Raw genomic sequence first — 14,484 nt, 5'->3', positions numbered from 1 at the left:
GCCACTTAAAGGGCTGCGCGAGCAAGCGGACTTTCTGCCAGAAATGGTCAGATTTGCGGGGCGCCATTCTGATAGCTAAGGTAAAGGGTAATATTTTATGCGGAGAAGGGACATTTGGAAAGCCTGGAGAACCCCGTCGAAATCATAATGGGGATCTGAATGCAGTGCATCATGCAGAAATCTGCATCCTTGGACGCCGATTTTAGCCAAGTTTGCTCCAGCAACTAGAATCTGATCCTCTTACCCCAGAATTCCAGCACTCCTCCCTCCACCGGCAGCTGTTAAGTCGTATCTGCACGTTGTTGTCGCTTGTACACTGCTTATGTCCACTGCCAGGGCCGGAAACCGTATATGCCTCTCGATAATCGTTGCAAGTAGTTTGTGTAGCTGTATCGTTTTGCGTTCCGTCGGCATTAAGACAATTGCAGTATTGGTAGTTGGCGCATGCAGAGGCGGAAGCTGCTTCGAGAGCGAGAAGTAGAAATAATATCGCCTTCATCATGGATAGATTCAATAGCAGTTCTGAAAAGGTCCGTTAATATATTGAAGAACTATTAAAGGCGTATATACTTACTAGTAGTAGATAATTCTTAGTTGTGAGATCTTTTGAGGGAGCCAGAGAATATTTTACTATTTGAACAAAATAAAAGTTCAAGGCAGCTTTACAAAGAACTAGAAGAGTGATTGTGCTAATTGCTGTAGTTAGTTCTATCCTCTGTAAGGAGATCACCTACTTTTATATTCATTTAGGGTTTGACAAGGTGTGTTATCTATTTGCCGTCAGATACAACGTATCAGGGCAATTAAATGTAGCGAGCTAGCCACAGACAGGGAGTGAAGGCCGATGAAAAGCTCGTGCTGTTGGCTTTCTGGTTTGTACCAGCCCTGGAACCCCCTGTCTCGCTATATTTAATTGCCTTAATACGTGAAATAAATCTTCTCCAAATCACTAAATATATATTAGAAACGTGGATCCACATGGCGGAAGTAGGCACTGGGACGAGTCAAATAAATCAGGATACATACTATAAATACCACCGAGGAATTATAGCTTAAAAGTACTCTGTTTTGTGCTTTATATTCTTATAGTTATAGCAGTATTAGCTTCTTTAAGAAGCTTAATCTCGCCGAGATATTAATTACCCCACTTCGGGTTTTACTATTTATAATCGGTCCGATTCAAAAGCAATAAAAAAAATATTATAATACTGTTGGTACAGCTCTTCCTTTGGGAGTCACGTGCGTAGTCACGGGACACGGGACACGGGACATGGGCAATGGGACATGGGATACGGGACATGGTCATGTGACCTCGCGTCCCATTAGTGACTCGACCAGTAGACTAGACCCCTTTAGGCTTAGCAGATTTAGGGATCGCATATTAATACTACGATACTGTAATCCCTACTTCTGAAAAAAAACAATAACTTTACTAACTAACGCAACTAGTATTTCTATGCCTATATAACGGTACCATGCGTTACTAGTAAACCAATACTAATTAGTTTATATATACAGATTAGAAAAGATTTTAGATTAGTTCTAAAAGTATTTAGTAGCCTAAGACAAATCTAGTCTATTCTATATTAAAGAAGGGAACTACTTATTAACTTTATAAAAGTATTTAGTAGCCTATAGAAAAGATATCTAGCTTTTACTAATTAATAAGTAGTTAGCTATTTAATTATTTATCTATTTAACTTTTACTATCCTTTAAAACTAACTTCTTTTAGCCCTAAAACTATCTTTTTAGAAACTATCTTTTTTACTTATATAATATTTGTATTTATAGAATTCTCTCTCTAGAATATATACCCTATATATATCCTATATATATTTTTAAAGCTATTTAACTACTACTTCGATTTTATTATTAAATTGAGTTCTTTAAGCTTTAAACTTTTCCGAAATTATAATATTTTATTTCCTAAATTTCTTATTATAAATAAAATATTTAAAAGCAAAATATTTATTTTAATACTTATAATACTTCTAGATATCTAGAGTATCTAATATCTAAACCAGGTATCTAGATACCTTTATTACTAAACCCTTTCTATAAACCTATTATAAACTACCTTATTTTTAAATCCCTTCTACTATAAATTATATATATATACTAGAAAGAACCTAAACTCGGTTTAGTATAAATACTAATAAGAAAAAGGAACTAATTAAGAAATAAAAGAATAATATTAACCTAGTAATTATAATAAAGGCTAAACTTTAGGAATATATAATTACTAAGATATATTAATATATCTTATATAGAAAAAGTAATAATAATCTATAAAATCTATTCTAGAATAACTTTAAAAACTTTAATATTATAGTATATAATCTAATTAATTATATACTTATATAAAATCTTTAAGCCTAATTTTAGTATAATAGTATTTATATTAAATAGAATTATAAAAACCTTACTATTATATAATTCTTTATTAATCTTACCTAAGAAAAAATAAAGAATATATAGAATAAAGCTAATATTATTAATAATAATCTAATTAGAACGAATCTTTTTTAGGGACCTATTATATTAGTTTATCTTATTTTAGATAAAACTAGATATAAGAAAACTAGATAATCTTAATTAAGAAATTAAGCTATTTATTTACCTTTTCTAAATTAAGGCTATTTACTACTTTTATTTTTATTACTATTAATTAGTATCTATTATTTCTACTAGAAAGCTTATTAGAAAAATAGTAAAAATATATTTTAAAATATAGAAATATAATAAAACTAATAATAGTTTTAATTATAAACTTATTATTTTCCTTAATATTTACTAATATATAAAACTTCTAGAAAAGATATTAGTAGGAACTTTTCTTACTATATTAAAGGAACTAGTATAAGACTATTTCTATAATAACTAACTTTCGAGCTATATATATAAAAAGGCTTATATAAATATTTATAGCTTCTTTAAAAGCCCCGGTTTCTATTATTAAAATTTAAATAAATAAAATACTATTACCTTAGTAATTATAATAGTAAAAGACCCTAAAAAGATAATATTTAAGCTTATTTAAATACTAATTAATAACTTATATAAATTATAATATAGCCTTATTCTTGCCTTATAAAATACTAAATTCCTATATAATAAGATTATTATTTCTTATTAAGGCTTATTAGTTATTATAATAAGATAATATTATAGTAATAGTAAAAAGCTTAAATTAAGCTAAAGGCTATATGCCGGGCTAAAAGCACTGGCTACACGCTAAGTCACGTGTAGTGGCACCACGTGACTAGTATTACGTAATATTAGTATACTAATATATAGTTTCGGATTCTTCTAATAATCTCGGCTAGCTTATTAATAAGCTCTAATTATCTATTACTATTTATAAAAAAAAGTAATAAATTACTATTAAAACCTATTTTACTAATTAATAATACTATTTTTAAAATCCTTTAAACTACTATTTATTTAGAAATTATTAATATAGACCTAGCTATAACTTTAGAACCTATAATAATTATTTTAAGTCCTATAATTATAATAAGTATATTCTAAAGTTATATTTTATATATAAGAAACCTAAATATTACTTATAAAAATATATACTAAAGAAATAAAAGGCTAAGAAAGCTTAATTTAAAAATAGAAATATTTACTAATTTAGATCCCAAAATACCTATAACTTTAATAAATATTTTAGTAGTACTTATATATAGTATATTACCGAATTTAAAGGAAAAAAATTAAAAAAATAATAAAAACAAACTAATAAATAATATTTTTAAAGCCTTATTAGTAAAAATAAATAAAGGAAAGAAATATTATTCTAATTCCTATTTTATTTCTATTAAAAGCTTCCTAGCTACTTCTATAGCCCCTATTTCTACTATTTCTATAATTAATATTCTTATAAATAATCTTATTTTTCTTTCTCTTATATATTAAATAATAGGCGAAAATTATATCTTAAAGCCTATTAAATAAATAAAAGATATTTAGATATTTATAATTAATAATATATTAAAATATAATACTTATTATTTTTATAAAATTATAATTAATACTAGAGCTTTTAGATTTTTAATTACTAGTTCTAACTAATTCTAAGCTTTATAGTAAACTAATAATAATATTAAACTTAATAAAATTACTAAAGATTAAGTTAATATCTAGTTTAATATTAGATTTATATTTTTTATTAAATCTATAATAATAAGAATACTAATTAGGTAAATATAATTCTATATTATATTTATAAAGATTTTATTTCTACTTAGCTTAGCTAATATAAATAAGCTAGAAATTTATTTTAATAATCTTACTAATTATCTTATTACTTCTAATAAATACTTTATATTTATAATATAATATTTTAGATATTTTTTCCTGCTTTAGAATATTATTTTATAAAGCTTTATTTCCGAATTCTTTATTTATAATTTCTGCTTTCTTATAAAAATTAAATTATAATATTTATATTACTATTTTAGTTATTTATTTATTAGTAAACTTCGAAATATATTAGAATAAACAGGCTATAATATTAATATAGAAGCCCTTAAATACTTTATAAAGTATTATAAATAATATTAGAAATTCGAATAATTACTAAAATAATTTAAGTTTAATTTAAGAAATAATATTAGCTTTAATTATTTTATTATTATTAATATTTTCTATATTTCTGGTAAGCCTATACTTTATATTATTAATAAAGGCACTTAATATTAAGCCGGCTAATAGCTTTAAAATATTAGTATATTATATATTTAGGATACCCTAAAATAGTATTAGATTAATATCTATTTAGGCCCTTCTAATTAGATTATAGTAAATACTAGAAAGTAGTTTACTAGTAAGAAGTTCGTTTAGCTTATAAATACTATAGGAACCAAAGTTAAAATTATTTCTATAAAAGCTTATAGTTCTATTAGAATTATAGAATATTATTATAGCCCGATTTAATATATTTACTTTATTATTATAACTAAAATTAATAGAATTAATAAAGATATTATATTTTAAATAGCTTTTAAGACTATTAATAATTTTATTAAACCTAATAATATTATTCTAACTTTTTTAATTTATAATACTTTATCTTAAATAACCGAATATAATACCCTATTTATTATGAGTATAAGATCTAGGGCCTAGAAAGCATAGTTAGACTATCTCTATTTTAATAATTTAAAGCTAAAAAGAGAAGAGGATCCCAAAGGAGCCTCGGATCTAAATAATTACGAGCTATATACGGGCCTATATACTAGCTTAAGCTCGGGGTCACGTGTAATAATCAGGTAACTATAAATACCTTACTCAAATACCAGATATTTCTCTAGCTCTAGTCTAATCCCTACTAGTACTATATATTATAATAACTATAATATTACTTTTCCCTCCCTTAAAATAAGCTCGTCCCCGAGCTTTAAAAGTCCCTATTAAATTTCCAAGTTACAGGTTACATATTAAAGGCCAGGGCCTTTTACACGTGACTTTAAAGGATTTCCGTCCATATTACGCGATTCCGGTAATATATTATTCTTGGTATAGTCTAACTAATAGGGGAGATTCTAGGGCAGTCCTAGCTATTCGGGATTCTTATTATAAAAGCTCTAAAGAGCTAGGGCGCTATTACTTAATAAGGAAGCGGGATACTACTTCGGATCTAGGTCCTATTCTTTCTACTAGACTCGGTACTTTAGCTTCCCATAAAATAGTTTTACTACTTATATCTCTTGAACTTCATACTCCATTTCCCTGTCTTATAGTTCTAATAATAAAGGCTCCAGATTTACTTATCCGGGAAAGAAATTACCTGGATCTTTATATAACTTCTCTATATAAAATACCAGATATATTCTTATTAATTCCGGAAGCTTAAGCCTAAAGAAATATCTTACTTATTCCAGGATTTTATATAGTTCTTTTATTTAGTAAGCTAGCTTGTGGCTCGGATAATTATTCTTCTAGTACTTAGTAATAATTCATACCTTATCTCTTACTCCAAAGTCTACTAGTTAGCAATACTTATTAGCTTGAGTAATATAGTATTCTTATACTTATATTATATTCTCCTATATTTTTTACTATAATTCGTAAAGCCATATTACTAGAGCCTTTGCCTCCTATCTATTTAGCTCTTCTTTCGGGGTACCCGATTATACTTGGGTTTCCTAATTAAATAATATCCGCGGTTTATAGCCTTTCTCTATAAGAAACGGGGATTAGCCTATAGTCTCGTAAACTAGAGCTACCTGCTAGTAGTTAATTATTACTACCTATTCGTTCTAATTATCCTAGTAATAATTCATATAGGAACGCAGCTATTAGTTAAAGTACTAGTTAATAATCTTTATCTAGCTATTAGTTTAGAGATAGTTAGTAGTTAATAACTTAAGCTTTATACTAATATACTTATAGAACTCGCTCCAGAAATCTAATATAAACTAGGGGCCTTAATTAGATACTATAGTCTCCGGAATACTAACTTGGCAAACTATATAAGTAAGAAATAGGGGCACTAATTCTTTAGTTATTACTATATCTCAGACAGGAATTATAATAAGGCACTTGCCCAGGTAATTAATAAAGATTACTACTATATTATGCTTATTCCTACTCTCTAGGCACTTCTTGAAATTCACTAATATATACTACTAGGAGTAGTCAGGGACTAGTAACGGATATAAGAGCCCTGGCTTCTATAAGGTATTTATTAGTAGGCAATAAGACAATAGAATGAATTAGTATATTATAAAACTATAGTATTAAATTCAGTACAGAACTAATCTCTGTCCCTCCTATAAGGTCCAGGGAAGCCCCCTCTAAATAGGAGGCCCCGATAGCATACATATAATTAGTAATTTATAAGCCTAATATATATAATATAAATAGTAATTAGTTGGGATATTAAAGGGCTACCGAACTCCCTGATTAATACCTGTAATATCCGAGGTTCGTTATATGCCCTTAAGTCACGTATATCCCTGCATATATTATAACTATACCCCCCTCCTAGGATCTTGTCCCCAAGATCTATTAATCTATCCTGGTAAATATTTAATTAATTATTTATTTAATTAATATAAACTTCTAGTATCTTGGGAGGTGGTTTTGCTAATACGATCTGGATAATAGATATAAAAATCGTCTAATTAGATCGGGGCTAAGTAAGCGAGAAGGAAGGATAATTATATCCCAGGTATAGGGGCTAGCCAGTAATTGCGATTTTGTTTGGGATCTGAGTATTCTAATTAGCTCGATCCAAAGTACCAAGGTACTATCCCACGAAACTAATACTACCTGTTAGATCTCGTATTAGAATAATCTAAATAGCTATATGGAAAGTATTTAATAAATATTCATATGAGAAACCTATATGAATATTTCTGAGGTCCTAGAAATTATTTGCGGGCTTCTGGGAGCATATATTAATTAGTTATACTAGTTTCTAATTAGGACTAGTACGAAAACTAGTAGTTAATCCAGGTAGTTCTCTATCTCTATAAAAGGACCTCTTTATATTACTATATGCTCTCTTCCTTTCTAATAACCATATATATAACTTTTTCTATTATTGCCTTCTAGCCTCTTCTTCTGCCCTTCTCCAAGTCTTCTTTAATTATTTTTAATTAATTCTATAATATTTTCTTCTGGCTTTATTATCCGTTCCCGTAATAATAAGTATAAAGGTAACCTCGTAGCCTTCTTTCCTATTACTAGTAGATACTTGAAATATTTCAAGTATTTGCTTATTAATCCCTTTATCTTATATATTATAGTACCTGGCAAGAAAAATTATAACTATTATAATAAGGGTTCTAAGTCTTATATATTAGTAAGTTCTTTAGCTTTAATATCTATTAAAGCTAATATGATTTCAGATTCCTTACTACTTATTAGAGGCTTGCTAATTCTGGGAAGATACCGTTATAATCTTTAAGAAATTTCTTAAAGTATATCCTAAATAGTATTATACTAATAAGAATAATACTATTAATTAGGTTTTTAAAGACTAGAAAAATACTAATAAGCTTCGGAATTTTTCTTCCTGTCTTAATAAGGCAGATAATAATACTATTTAGGTTAGTATCCCAAAGGTAAGTTTTTTCTAATATATTTAGGTACTTACTAATTCCTTAAAGGAATACTATAATATTTACCTTTAAGGTATTAATCTTATTACCGAGCTTATTACCGAGATTACTAAGTAGTCTACTACTAGTGTTTTAAGTACTAATAATATAATATTTATAGCTATTCGAGACCTGACTTTAGAAGTTCGGGCCTTTTATAAAATATATATAACTATTATAAGTTCCTTACTTGCTTTTCTTAATATTCTTAATACTAATATTATTATAGTATAATTATATCTTATTAAAAGATAAGCGGATTCCGGAAAGTATTAGCTAATTCTTTACTAAGTCCTAAATAGGGCTAGTATCTAGTATTCTTGCTTTGGGAATTAGGAATTTATAGGAATTAGAGTTTATTTATTTGAGATACTCATAACTAGTTTACCTATAATAAACCTTTCTTAGTTCTAAATCTTTTTTTAATAATTTAAATATGATTTTCGTAAGCCTTAATAAAACCCTGGAAAACCTTTATAAGTAAAAAACCCAGGGAAAGAGTATCTCTATTACTATTCCGGATCTTTTCTTGGCTATCCAGGTCCTCTTTTTCTTTTAAGTAGCCTTTTTCTTAGTAGTCCAGAATTCTTTTTAATCTTAAGAGGTTATTAAGAGGTAGTTTCGGATTCTAAGCTATGGTTTTGGTTATATAATTTCAGAAGTTCCTTGGAATTTTTAAGGTTAGGGAAAGCAGGTAACCAGGTATTATAATCTTTAGGCCAGGCTTTTTATTTAATTAAATACTATTACTTCTTGCTTCTATTATCTTATTAGTAATTAATAATAGCTTCTATTTCCTATTCTTATTCTTTATTATTATTTACTAATTCCGGAAGTTCTTTAGAGAGATATAAATATGGCTTCTAATCCTTTTTTATTATATACTTTTTAAGGAAAGAAATATAGAAAATTAGATATAAATAATTATATATACTTAGTAGTTCTAACTTATATACTAAATCGCTAATATATTTAAGGATCCTAAACGGATCTATGAATTTTGGCTCAAGCTTTCCTACTTTAAGTTTAATATTTCTTATTAATAGTATTATCTAGGCTTTTTTAGAATAGTATTTAGCTAACTAGTACCTATTATAGTAGGTTTCCCGGTTGTTTTATATATAATATTATAAATCCTCAAGCTTTCTCTACTTTATTTTAAGGATTTCTAGCTTTCTATATATAGCTAGTACCTCTCCTATAATCCTATTCTTAGGATTCTATAGAAGTTAAGGATAGTATCTATAATATATATAGAAAAGTATATTCTATAAAACCTAATATTTTGAGTTATTATATATAAATTCCGTAAAAGATAATTTCTTAAACTAGTTATTCTTTTAGGTATTATAATAATATCTCAGGTAGTATTTCAGGGCCTGGTTCTGCCTTTCTATCTAACTATTTATCTGAGAATAATAAGCTATACTTAAATACTATTTATATATTAAGTAGAAGCAGAAAGCAGACTAGAACTAGCTAGTAAATACCGTTTCTTGGTCGGAAACAATTCTATTAGGGAAGCTAAAGATTAAGAAAACATATTCCTATATAATCTTAGTAAGCTCCGGAAAGTTAATAGTCTTATAATATATAATATACCTTGCTATTTTAGAGTACTAGTTAATAATTATAAGAATTATATTAAAATCGGGACCTCTTACCGGGTTCTTATATAGTAGTAGACCTATAATAAAATCTATAGAGATCTTATTCCAGGGTCTCTTAGGCTATAGTAAACTATTAAGCAGGCTATATAGTAAATGCCTCTTTGCCTTAATTCTCTAGTAAATATTATATTCTTAATAATAATTACAAATATCTCTTTTTATATTCTCCTAATACTAGGACCTTCTAAGGAGCTCAAGAGTCTTCTCTATTCTATAGTATCTAGCTATTAGATTATTATAATAAAGCTTTATAACTTCTTAATATAAAGCGGGATTATTAGGTATAATAATTCTTAAATAGTACCTAAATAGGCCCGAATTATTTTTCCAGATTTCTTTTCCCTTAGTATCTTTCTTACTAAGCCTCTATTTTATAATATTCTAATATCGAGAATTATTTCTCTAAGCTACCTAAATAATATCCAGAAGAGATTTAGATAGAAAGACTAGTACTATAGCTCTTTTAGTAGCTATATATATCTATATATAGGGAATTAGATATTTGTAACTATCTAATTCAAAAATTCGAGAGACCGAGGAATCTTTAGTTCTATTAAGTAATACGGTTATAAATACCCTTATTACCTTAGCTATAGTAATAGAGCTTTTAAGGCATCTCCCTATATCTTGCTTCTTAACTAATTTTATAGTTAAGGGATCTATAAGATAATCTATCTACTTATCTTATAGTAAACATTTCTCCTTAGCTACTATAGATATAGTAAGTATTAAATAATACCTATTTTAAAGAGGGAACTCTTTAGATATCTATAAGAACCTCTGAATTATAACTATAAAAGCTTCCTTTAACTTGTTCTAAAAGATTAGAAGCCAAGTTATATTAATAGGACCTTCTTTATAATTAGGTCTTTTACTAGGTCTATTTACTGGATTTAAGGCGCCTCTATAGTAAATAATATTAAAATCATATATTATAAGATATATTACCTAATATACTTAATAGCTCTCTAGATATTTTATTTCCATAAAGTATTAGAGGTTATTATAGTCTATAATAATCTCGATTATAAACCTGGACTCTTTAAGGTAATAGTACTAATACTTAAAGGCTTTAATAATTACAAGTAGCTTCCTATTATGAGTACTATAGTTATATTTGGCTCCGGAGAGTTTCCGGAACTAGAATACTACTAGATACTAGTATTTTTTTGGGCTATTATTAGGATTAACTTATTATGAAATAGTACTAGTAATTACGAATTTTAATATATTAGTTTTAATATAAATCTTCTTAGAAGGATTAAAATAGACTAGGATAGGCATTATAGTAAAAGCTTTTTTTAAAGTCTTAAAGCTTTTAGCCGCTTTATCTATTTATATAAAGGAACCGGATTTCCGGCTCTTTTCTATTTCTTTTAAGAGGTCTATTAAGCCTATAGTTACCTAAAAGTAATAATAGATAAACCTGTGGTAGAAATTAGTAAATCTAAGAAATACTTGGATATTATAAAATAATTCTGGTTCTGGCTATTTAATAATACTATAGACCTGTTTAGGATCTATATAAATACCTTCTATTCTAATAAGGAAGCCCAAAAATTCGACTTCCTTAATATTAAACTCGTATTTACTAAGTTTATAAAATAGGTTATTTTTATATAGCCTAGTAAGTATCTAGCAAATATAATTATGGTATTTATTCTTATTTCGGGAGTAAATAAGAATATTATCTAAATAAATAACTATAAAATAATTCAGGAGCCCTATAAGTATAGTATTAATATATACTTGAAATATGGCTAGTATATTAGCTAGCCCAAAAGGTATTATAAGATATTTAAAATGGCTATAGTAGGTCCTAAAAGCCGTCTTTTATTTATATTCTTTACGAATTCTTACCCGATAATATATATCCTTGAGATCTAGCTTTATAAAGATCTTGGCTTCTCGGAGCCAGTTAAGGATCTTATTAATAAGAAGAAGCGGATACTAATTCTTGATCATAACTTGGTTAAGTTTATAATAATTAATATAAAGGTATAGTTCTTTATCTTTCTTGGGAATAAAAAGAATAGGTACTCTTGCTAGGCTTTTATTAGGCCTTATCTAATATTTATAAAGCATATCCTATAAATATAGATGTAATGCTTCTAGTTAAGTCTCTAACAGATTATATAAAGGCCCGTATGGGACTATACTATTTATATTAATAGAGTATTTAATATTACTAAGATTAGGAAGTTCCGAAGCTTTATTAGGATTAAAAACTTCTGAGAAGTCTTTATATTTATTATTCCGGAAATAGATAGGTATTTCTAAGGCCCTTTTCCGGAGGATATTAATTTACTATATTAAAAACTCCTATTTAGTATTACTAAAACCATATAATAAAGTAGAGACCTAGTAACTATTATAAATATATAAAGCCTATTATCTAGAATAGTTATATTTACTTTTAGTTAAGAATAAAACTTAAAGTACTAGCTCAGGGTACTAATTAAGCTTCTTACCGAATTCTTTTAGTATTAGGATCTTAATATTATTAGGCTATATAGGTATATATACTTATTATTTCTTAATATAGTCTATATATTATATAAGGGTTACTTTATAAAATTCTATACCAAAAACGAGGCTATAAGAGCTAATATTCTTATACCTATAGAACCGGAGCTTAAAAAGATATATCTTACTATAATTATCTATAATAAATACCTCAAGATTATAGGCTTAATAGACCTTAAATCTGTTTTTATAAAAGGTTATAAACTCTTAGTTATATTTAGCTAAGGTAATAAAGCCCCGGCTTTAAGCCTAATTATTATTAAGGAAGTTATAGTCTAACCCGGTATTACCGAGTCCGCTATATATCTCTAAGGTATCTACTTCTGGCTATATTAATCTTACTTAAATAATTATATAAAGTAATATGCCTTTTTTATTATAGCTAAAATTATTAATATTTAAGATTTGGTTTTCCCTTTTCTCTATTTCTTAAGAGGATCTCTTCTAGAATACTTCTCTATAGTAATAGTATTAACCTGCTTTTATAGATACCTTAATTCTTCTATAGTTTTGGCCTTATTAGGGTTCTGCCAAGCCTATTTAATATACTTAAAATACTTTATATTTCCTGAGAAATATTCTTTTTATCTATAAGTTTAATAAACTATACCTAAAGTAGAACTAGTATTCTATTAAGGCCTTAAAGGGGCCAAAGTATTACCTGAGGATTTCTTATATAATTTTCGGAACTTATTCTTCCTTTTTTAATAGCCTTATAAATCAGAATTTACTAAGTTAGAGTCCTTAGGAACAGAATTACTTTTACTAGACTCCCCCGCCTTTACTTTCCTTAATTTAGGGTAAGTAATATATTCTGCTTTCTGAGCTTTCTTAAGCTACTCGGAAATAGATATTGCCTTACTTTCTAAGAAAATAGATATAAGTATCTAATAAGTCTTATAGTTAGATAAAGTAGTATTAAGAGTCCGGACCCGGTTCCTCTCAGAATATAAGTCCTAGTTAACTTCGAGACTAATTATCCGAGTATATAATTCGGTAATTATCTTGCCGTTCTTCTAATAAAGATCTCGGAGTTCCTTAAAGGCATCTTATTAATAGGTTTAAGGTACTTAGAATATATTAGCCAAGTAGGCCTTGAATTACTTCTAATAGACCTTATATAATAGTAGGCTTTACTTTATTATAGCCTCCCAAGTATTATAAGGTTTGTCCCTAAGGGTACTTATAGTAGAGTTAACTCTAGAAGAGTATCTATTATAAGTCTAAGGCTAGGTCCTAAAGACTGCCTTCTAGGAGAATACAAATATCCTCTATTCCTTAAAAGACTTTCCATAATATAAGTCAGGTATCCGGACCTTAAGAAGCTTCTCTTAGTCCAAATATATCTTTAGGATATTATATAATAGCTCCTAATAAATAGTATTAAGATTACTTTTAAAGCTTATTATATTAGGAAAAGAAGTAGATTCTAATCCTATTTCAGGAAGTTCCCTGGTAGGAATTACTAAGGAAAAGAGAATAGACTTATAAATAGAGTTTCTATAAGATATAGTAAATTATAAGGTATCCCTGAGGATACTCTTGTATTACTCTAATTATAAGATACGCTAGTTAATTATATTCACTAATTCTTGCTTTTATTAGAGTACTTTAACTTTAGTATATAAGCCCTATTCCGTAGCTTGGGTAGTAGTAACTCGGGTATTAATCTCGGTATCTTAATTATTGCCGGGATTATTTCCGTTATTATTACTGGCTCTCGGAGGCTCCTGAGGGGCCCTATTAAAAGTATTAGACGAGCCTTTACTATTACCTATATTAGGGTTAATCTGGTCGACTTTCTCTATAGAAATAGCTTTAGCGAGGGGTTATATATTTTGCAGATTTTGAGATATAATTACTTATTAAACTACCTTCTTTAAGGATAGAGAGATTAGCTTATAAGGTATTTATTAGTAGGTAATAAGATAATAGAATAAATTAGTATATTATAAAACTATAGTATTAAATTCAGTATAGAACTAATCTCTGTCTCTCCTATAAGGTCCAGGGAAGCCTTCTCTAAATAAGAGGCCCCGATAGTATATATATAATTAGTAATTTATAAGCCTAATACATATAATATAAACAGTAGTTAGTTGGGATATTAAAGGGCTACCGAACTCCCTAATTAATACCCGTAATATCCGAGGTTCGTTACATGCCCTTAAGT

This window comes from Hyaloscypha bicolor, assembly GCF_002865645.1.
Source record: "Hyaloscypha bicolor E unplaced genomic scaffold K444scaffold_15, whole genome shotgun sequence".
Classification (NCBI taxonomy): Eukaryota; Fungi; Ascomycota; class Leotiomycetes; order Helotiales; family Hyaloscyphaceae; genus Hyaloscypha; species Hyaloscypha bicolor.
Note: the sequence above shows the minus strand (reverse complement) of the source record.